The following is an 8,938-nucleotide window of genomic DNA, read 5'->3' on the forward strand; positions in this document are numbered from 1 at the left end:
CTCGACGGTAGAGAAGGGAAAGGCTCCCCGAGAGGAACCAGACCCGCTCCCGCCAAAGAAACGGCTCGCCCTCCGCGGCCGGGGCGAGGGGGCCCATCAGGTGGTGTCGAGGCCCTGGTGCGAGCGGCCACCGCCGGGGTTCCCACTTCCCTTGTACGCCCACATCGAGGGCTCTGAAGGAGTCGATGCCGATCGCCACGGGCGGCGCCGCCGTCGGCGCCGACGGGTCATGAAGGTGTGGGTCGTCCCCCTGGGGTCCACACCGAGGGCTCCTCCCGAGAGTTCATGCTCCATGCCGCCATGCCTCCTCAGTCTTGGATTCGCCTTCCTCGCTTCTTCGCCTCCATCATCCTGCAGGGAGAACTCCTGGAGCTTTGGCTGCAGCACGCCGGCTGCAGCACCCTCGCGACCGAGGCAGAGGTCGCGGTCGTTGCCCCGGGCAAGGTCTTCATGACTCAAGGCTGGAGCGAAATAGCCCGGGTCTGCAGGACAAGAGGCGCCTTCGCTATCCACTTGGAGTACGACGGTGCTTCGGTGATGTTCTTCAAGGTCTTCGATGCGAATGGGCGCCGGCTGGAGTGCTGCCCCGAGAGAGGTGGTCGGGACCCTGCTACGGCAAGGACTGGGCCCACCGACCACTCCCTTGGCGGCTCCTCAGGCGGCGGATGCGTCGGAGGTTCTAGCGACTCTGGCGAGCTCTTCGCGACTCCGGAGACGAGCGATGACAGCTACAAGCCCCCGAGCCGGCGCCGCTCCTGGAGTAGGGCGGCCTCGTCAGGCCGTCGCCGACTCTGATCTGGATGGGGTTGGCGCCGGTGCTTGACGGCCCACTGTTGATGATGGTGTCTTTTGCAGGGGCGCGTGTAGTTAGCATCCTTTTAGGATCTGTTCCCTGCGAGGAATCAAAGACGCGTCTCGTGGGGGCTTGTAAGGTGCATGTGATCCTGTTTTGTTAATATAACCCTTGTCGTAGAATTGTGCGAGTTGCTCATTCCATCTTAGCTCAGTTCTCCCTTTCGAACCTCACGAGGGCTTGGTGCTCTGCGCCGACAGGTCCCAGTCCCAAGGCGGCTTCAGCCGTCGCTGGTATGCCAGGTCGCGATGCCGTGGTCAAGGCCAGGAGGTGAGCGACCCGGGGTCCGGTAAGAGCCCTGAGTCGCGATGCTCAGGAGGTCCCCTTTGGAGCTCAAGCAGCCATCGTTCGGTGAGAAAGGAGAGTGGTGTCGCTAACACGAGATTGCATTATGTGCGGGGATGGTGCCACGGTAGCTGGTGCTTCCGGGTGGTGACTTATCTCGAGAATCAGGGGCCGCTCTCTGGTGTGTCGCCGGGTCCGTGCATCGGCAGGCATGAGGTTGCTCGGCGAGGTCCTCGCGTGTCCCTCACCTCTGTCCTTTGCTCCCCTTTCTGCTCTACATCCTTGGGTCCCGGCCCTCGAGCGAGTCTCAGCCGTCGCTGGTATGCCAGGTCGCGATGCCGTGGACAAGGCCAGAGGGTGAGGGCTGGAGAGCCAGTAGGAGCCCTGAGTCGCGATGCTCAGGCACCCCCCCCCTTTAATGTGCAAGTGGTTCGCGCGGATTAGAGTGAAGGAGACACTGCAAGGGCCTCGCCTGATGTAGCTCCTTTAGGAGATCTTGTAGACCCATCATAGAAAGAACGAGGGGTTGCCATGACAATTGACAGTCAGCCGTTGGTTGCTTCCGAGGGGCGATGAGGCACTGAAGGCTTGACGAGGTGGCACCATGCGGGGCTGTCGTGGCCAGAGCTCAGCCATTCAGGTTTGTCGGTGTTGCAGGGACAGACCCATGCGCAAGCGTCGTGCCGTTTGGGAGCAGCTCCGTCAGTTGGCGTCAGTTGAGCGGGCAACTAGGTCAAACACATTAGCCGCGAAGGAGTGGATTCATTCAAATAGATGCTGGGAAGGCGGACATCACTGGGTCAGGCCCGAGCGACTTGGGGATGTTATAGCCCATGGGGTGCCCCCAACAGAGTAAGCTAACAACATGAAATAAAAGGGATACATGCCGCAGGGACGGACCCATGCGGCCTGGGAATAATGCAGCCCTGGGGGCGCTCCCAGCTGGAAATGAGACTTGAAAGATGTCACCTGATGATGTTGAGGACGAAGGAGTGTTGGTGTAGCAGACTCGGTGGGCTGCGGAAGCCGATCCTCACGAGCCCCCAGGCCCAGGGGCCTCGGGAGGCTCCGGAGGCGCTGGTGGCTCCTCGCGGACCATCTCCATCTCCGCCAGGGCTGCGAATGCCTGGTCTCTTGAGCCTCCATGATACCCCTCATGAGGCGCTGGTACGTGGCAGCCGCGTTCGGCAAGCCGTACGACATGCGAACGTAGCTGTGGGGTGGACCATCGCAGCTCCCCACTCGTGAGGGCCAGAGGCGCTCCAAAGAGGCGACTCAATTGAGCCCTGGTATGTCGATGCAGATGCACAGCCCACCATCCTCGCCTGGATGGGGAGCCACAGCTGGTAGGCGGCGGCCCCCTTTCATGACTCTTGACTCCTGTAGCTCCTGAATGGCCTTGCCGACGAACTCCTGAGGGTCTGGCTCTCCTTGCCTTACTCCTTCTTGAGGGAAACGTGCTTCGAAACATGCCTCCATGTGGTGCCCAAGCGCCTCCCTCGTGACCTTAGCCAGGTCGGTGGCCCTCCAGGGGAGAGTCCCCGAGCCCTGCCTAAGGAGGGCGCTGGGCGCGCTTTCCTATGCGATGGAAGAAGGCTCCCCCTGGGCAGGCGCGGGCCCTGAGGGACCTGCCTCCTGAGGGGCCGGGCCGGACGATGTCTTCTTCTTCTTGGGGGCGGTCTCGGGAAGCCTCCTGCTTCCGCGATCCGGGTCTTCCAGTGATGCGGCCTGAAAGGCTCGTTCCAGGTTACACACCGCGTCCTTCTCTTCACAGGGCACCGTGATGACTCCGCCACTCCCTGGCATCTTGAGGATGTTGTAGCCGTGGTGAGTTACGACCATGAACTTGGCCAGCCCTGGGTACCCAAGGATGGCGTTGTACGGCAGGCGAATGTGGGCGACGTCGAAGTCGATGAGCTCGGTGCGGTAGTTGTCGCGTGCCCCAAAGGTGACAGGGAGGCGGACCTGCCCAATCGGGACCATGGAGCCGTCAGTGACTCCAGAGAAAGGCTTGGTCGGCTGGAGCTGGTTGTAGGGCACTTGAAGATTGTTGAATCTTTCCACGGACAAGACGTTGTGCCCTGCCCCGCCATCGATGAGGGTCCTGGTGACCACCACGTTGCTGATGATTGGGGAACAAAGCATCGGGAGGACTCTGGCTATGGCCGCGCACTTGAGCTGATCTGCTGAGCTGAACGTGATGGCGCACGCCGACCACCTGAGAGGGCGCGTGGCTTCGAGCTTGTGGAGGACTGCAATCACTTCACGGGCGAACTGCTTGAAGATGAGTTGAGAGGCTGGGGCTTGAGCCCCGCCCAGGATGCAGGTGATCGCGCGCGGCTCCTGGAAGCCCCCAGCCCCCTCGTCCTGATGGCGGTCCTCGTTTCTCCTTGGCTGCGGTGGCAGCGGAGGGAGGCCTGCGTTGCCTTGCGGGCGATCCTCGCGAGGCTGATCCCTCTAGTCTCCCTCGCGAGGCGGGTCTTGCTAGCGATCCTCGCGAGGTCGATCGCGCCACCCTTGGCGCGGGCAGCGGTCTTCCCAGCGTCCTGCGTTCCTTCCTCCTCCTCGACCGTAGCCCCGGTCACCGTGGTCAGGGCGACGGCCGATCCTTCCTTCTTGCACGGCTCGAAGCTCTTGACATTCGTTGGTGTTGTGGGTGTGGGGGTCGTGGTACACACAGTACGGACTGCCCTTGGAAGATTCGGGCTGATCTCTGCCCCGCTTGGTGTCTGGTTCTGCCGCGAGCACGGCAGCCCCCTTGCGCTTCACATCCTTGGCCTTGGGCTTCTTCTCTTCTGGGTCTGCAACAGGCAGCTCAAGGAGGGAGAGACGCCCTTCTTCAGCCCTGGCGCACTTGGTTGCCAAGTTGAACAACTCCAAGGAAGTGCACAGGTCTTCATGCATCGCCAGCTCCTCCTTCATCTTGACATCGCGCACGCCGTCGGAGAAGGCTGAGATGATGGCCTCCTCGGTCACCTTGGGAATCTTGAGGCATGCGTTGTTGAAGCGCTAGATGTACTTCTGCAGGGTCTCTCCGGGTTGTTGCTTGATGCGGCGCATGTCGCTCACGGCGGGTGGCCGGTCGCGTGTACCTTGGAAGTTGGCGATGAAGCGGGTGCGCATCTCGTCCCAGGAGGAGATCGTGCCTGGAGCCAGGTTCAGGAGCCAGGTGCGGGCCTCGTCCTTGAGCGCCATGGGAAACCAGTTCGCCATGACCTTCTCGTCTCCGTTGGAAGCTTCGATGCCTAGCTCATAGAGCTGGAGGAACTCCGCAGGGTCTGTCGTGCCGTCGTAATGAGGAGGCAGGTGTGGCTTGAACTTGCCGGGCCACGCGACGCTGCGTAGCTCGGTGGTGAAGGCACAGCAGCCTGCTGTGGCCGCGGGAGGCCTTGGGTGATGGAGAGCTTGGTCTTGCATGTCCCCATGTGCTGCAGCTGGGAGCAGCGCGGGGTCTTGATGTGCGGGAGCGGGAGCGGGAGCATGGTCGCGGCGTGCTGGAGCAGGGAGCGCCCGGGCAGCTTCTTGCGGGCGAGGGACTTCTTGGCAGCTCTGCTATTGCCGCGCTGGCACCTGACGGAGCGGGTTCCGCCCAGGGGCCACGCGCCTTGGAGCCATGGTGCCTTCTTGAGGAGGAGGCGGCTGGGGCGCCCCTAGAGCTTCGTCACCCGCGCGGGGCGGGGTGCGGTGCAGCGGAACGGATGGCGCAGGAGAGCCCCCTGCAGCACGGACGAGCTCGGCGACGCGGTCGAGCCATTCTTCAAAGACATCGTCACGGGACAGTAGCGCAGGAGCTCGTTTGCCGCGATGAGTGCAGCTCGAGCCTCCATGGGTGCGTGGAGCGCGCGGGACGAAGAACCAGCTGGGGTGAGCGAGGGAGTAGCGGTGCGGCCATCTTGCCGCACGGATGGATGCTGAGACGACGCGTGCTGCTCGTTCCCCGCCAGGCCGGTGGCGGCGTTGACGGCAGGTGACGGGGAACGACGAGGACGCCCACCGACAGGAGCCGTCTGGGCGACGCAGGAGGCGAGAGCGGCCCGGCGCTCGGCGCGGGCCCGACGAGCGTCAGACATGGACGCGATGGTCGGAGGAGAACGGGGTGGTGGAAGACGAATTCCGGTGCACCCCTACCTGGCGCGCCAAATGTCGGATTTCGGGTTCCGGCAGACCCTTGAGGTTCGAACACTGGGGTGCGCGCGGAGATTTTGCCTTCTACCTACCTGCACCCCTCCACCTCGCTAAGATCTAAGCTATGGAAAACAGCACAAGGGACACAGGGTTTATACTGGTTCGGGCCACCGTTGTGGTGTAATACCCTATTCCAGTGTGTGGTGTGGTGGATTGCCTCTTGGGATGATGATGATGAGCAATACAAGGAAGAACAGCCTCGCGAGGGTCTGTTCTTGGCTGGGGCGACGAACTGCTTGGAGGAGTTCGGTCACCCTTCTCTCTCTCTCTCTCTTCTCGATTGCGATCCAATCTCCTCTTGTTTCTGGGTCGGCCGATCCTCTATCCCCCTTACCATGGGGGTGGCTAGTCCTATTTATAGGCAAAGGCCCTGGGCCTCTTCCCAAATATTGAGCGGGAAGGGCGCCAACAATTGGCCATTTTGAAAGGGAACATCTGGTACACTTATCCTGACTAAAGTTGGTCCTCGCATGCCAAAGACTCTGGTGGTGACGTTGGCTTGGGCTCCACAATGACTTCCTCCCTGCCGTTGGACTGGTCTTGGTCTTGTTGCACCGAAACGGGTGCCTTTGCTTGATGCTCTCGCCTGCGCTTGCTCCCTTTGCACCAAAGAGGAAAGGAGGACACTACGCGGCTGGCGCCCGCCTGGCGCCTTTGGTCGTCATGGCTTGCGTCACGGGCACCTCGTGAGGTACCCTGCCTTGATCTCTCCGCGTCCTCGCGAGCCAGCCTAATGAGGCCGTGCCTGAGGAAGCTCCGTGTCGTCCGCCCCATGAGGCTTGGCGCCTCGCGAGGGTCTTGGGTCTGTGTTGATGAAGACGGGCCGTGCTGGGCCCCTCCTCGAGCCACGCCGCAGGCCGCAGGCAGGCAAGTCTGGGGACCCCCGTTCCCAGAACACCGACAACGCAGTCCTGACAGAGATGGCGACAGTCCTCAAGGAACCGCCTGGACCCCCAGGGCCTCCAGAGGCTCCGGCCCCGGTGGCTTATGAGGAGCAACCCCTTCGCCGCGTACCTTCAGCTGCCTCAACACCCCTTCATCAACGGAACCAGGTGACATTTATCATGTTTATCTAGCCGGGACCGCCCAGGGGGCTGCATTATTCCTAGACCGCGTGGTTCTGTCCCTGTGGCATGTATCCCTTCTTTTTTATGTCTTTAGCTTACATTGCTGGGGGCGCCCCTCGGCCTGCATCATCCCCAAGCCGCTCGGGCCAGACCCAGTGGCGCGTACCGTTCATGCATTTACCTGAGCTAGTTTGCCTTCCATGCTTAACCTATCTATGATTGTCACCTGCTTGATTATCTCCCACCGCCGGAGCCGCGCGCCAGTCGTCTTTCTTCAGGACCCTTCGCGTGAGAGGGTTAGGCATGGCGTTTGTGCTCGGGTCCGTCCCTGCAGCGTTGATAAATCCAATGGTTGAGCTCTGTCTGGTGGGCCGGCCCTATTCACATCACCTCCTGGGGCCGTTGGTGCTTGGCTTTCTCACGCGATAACCTCGGGAGATTCGTTCGGCGCAGCTTGTCTGACCACCTTGCAGGACCAACACAGCGAGCAAGAATCAAGATGAGGCGAAACCCGCCTCGAGGTAGGGCCTCGTGAGTCCCGCACTGGCTCACGAGTGCCCTGACACGCCTCATCTAGCCCTGCCGTGCAAGCCACGTGTCAGGGCCGGGCTGTACTCGCCCCGGGGGCTCACCGCAGTAGGGAGTCCCCCTCCCACATACCAGTGGAAGCACCATGCACCGCCCTGGCAGTCGACACTGCCGAGGAGCGGCAATGCCCATGCAAGTGTGGAAGCACCATGGTTCGTCCTGGTGATCAACAACTAAGGGCGGCCTCACGGCCGTATCAACCTCAGGGAGCCTCCGGGCTCGGTGTCTAACCTCAACGCAACGCCTCCCCTCGGGAGAGCCACGCGAGGGGGCTATGCACGGGGGCTGCACTTGGGTCACGCCCAAGCGTACGCCACCCCGCCAGGTCCCTTGGACCTGGTCTCCGCACGCCGTCCCAAGCAGAGCTAAGGTATGAAGGTCATTTGAACGTCAAGGGGGACTCCTGAGCATCGCGACTCAGGAGCCTGACTGGTCACGTAGCCCCTCACTCCTTGGCCTATCGTGGTGATTCGGTCAGACCAATGGCGGTTGAGGTATGCGCGGGGTCGGGCCCTGCCGACGTAGAACACAAGACCTACCATCGCATCTACTTTCCACAAGCTGTTTGCGCGTCAATGGGGACTCCTGAACATCGCGAATTAGGAGCCTAACTGACCAAGTAACCCCTCACTCCTTGGACCGTCTTGGTGATTCGGCCGGCCCAACGGCAGCTGAGGTATGTGAGGGGTTGGGCTCTGCCGACGTAGAACGTAAAGCAAATAGGAAGGAAATCGCAAAATCTCAAAGCAAATATTACAAGACATATTGTTCTCCGAATATCAAACACAAGTTTAAACGCCTCCACGAGGCACGATACATGTTTCAGGAGTTTCAACAGGAAAGGAGCCACAAGCCAGTCATCCCTCGATACCGCCGGCACCTACAAGAGGCGCCCCCTCCTGGGTGGCGTCGCCTTCACCTGCACTACCGGTCGAAGGCATGGGGGTGAAGGTGTCGAACTTCTCCAGCAAGGCTTCCACCTGACCTTTCACGGTTGCGGCGGCGGCTGCGCAGTGTTCATCAGCCACGAGCTCCAGCAACTCGCCAAGGCGGGCGGCAGCATCGCGAAGATGGAGGGGGCTGAAGACGCGCGTCAACACGGCTGAAGAAAGGACGTGAGCCTCTGCCTCTGCCATGGGGCCGATGTCGCGCATGACTTCCTCAAGCGGCTCGACCAAGTAGGGAAGCAACTGGGCGAGGTCGTCCTCATTGTTGGTCAATGACTTCTCCAAGCCCTTCTCATAGAGTGACTTCAAGGCCTCGCGAGACCTCTTCTCCAGAAGCGCGAAGGCCGCTCGGTCCCCGGCCAGAACCTTCGCTTTGGCATCAAGTTCGGCCTTCTCAGCCTGCACTTTTTGCTCTAGCTCCTCTAGTCGGCTGCGCTCAGCAGCCTGCGCCTGTGCTAGCTGCTCTAGCTCGGTGTCGTGAAACTTGACGACGTCCTCCTGGGCCTTCATCCTCTTTTCCTCCGCCTTACGGCCACGGGAAACTTCAGCACACCTGTGACGCAGGATCTTCACCTCAGCCTCCAGCACCTGGCAGCGACCTTGGGCGGCCTCGGCGTCCTTCAGCGCCGCCTTGCGAACAGCTGCTGCCTGAGCTGCGGCTCGCTTCTCCCCCTCAGAGGTCGCCACGACCTGGCTCAGCGCGGCCCGAACGGACACATCGGAATGGAGCCAACCAGAGACAAGCTCCAGCCGCCAGGAGGGGTTCGGTGCTCTGGAGATCTTCTCGCAGCCGGGCCATCTCAGAAAGGGCCCGCTCCAGGATGTTAGGAGAAGCGGAGGAACCTGGGGTCAGCAACATGGCAGAAGAAGGAGGAAGAGGCGTCGTCGTCACCATGTCCTGGGAGGCAGGAAGCTCCTGAGCCTCTTGGACCTCAACACCCGAGCGAGACGCTCGCACCACCTGAGTCAGCGACGCTTCGGGGGCTCACTCCTCCCAAGGGTGCTCCACCAGG

This window comes from Triticum aestivum, chromosome 7A (assembly GCF_018294505.1).
Source record: "Triticum aestivum cultivar Chinese Spring chromosome 7A, IWGSC CS RefSeq v2.1, whole genome shotgun sequence".
Classification (NCBI taxonomy): domain Eukaryota; kingdom Viridiplantae; phylum Streptophyta; class Magnoliopsida; order Poales; family Poaceae; genus Triticum; species Triticum aestivum.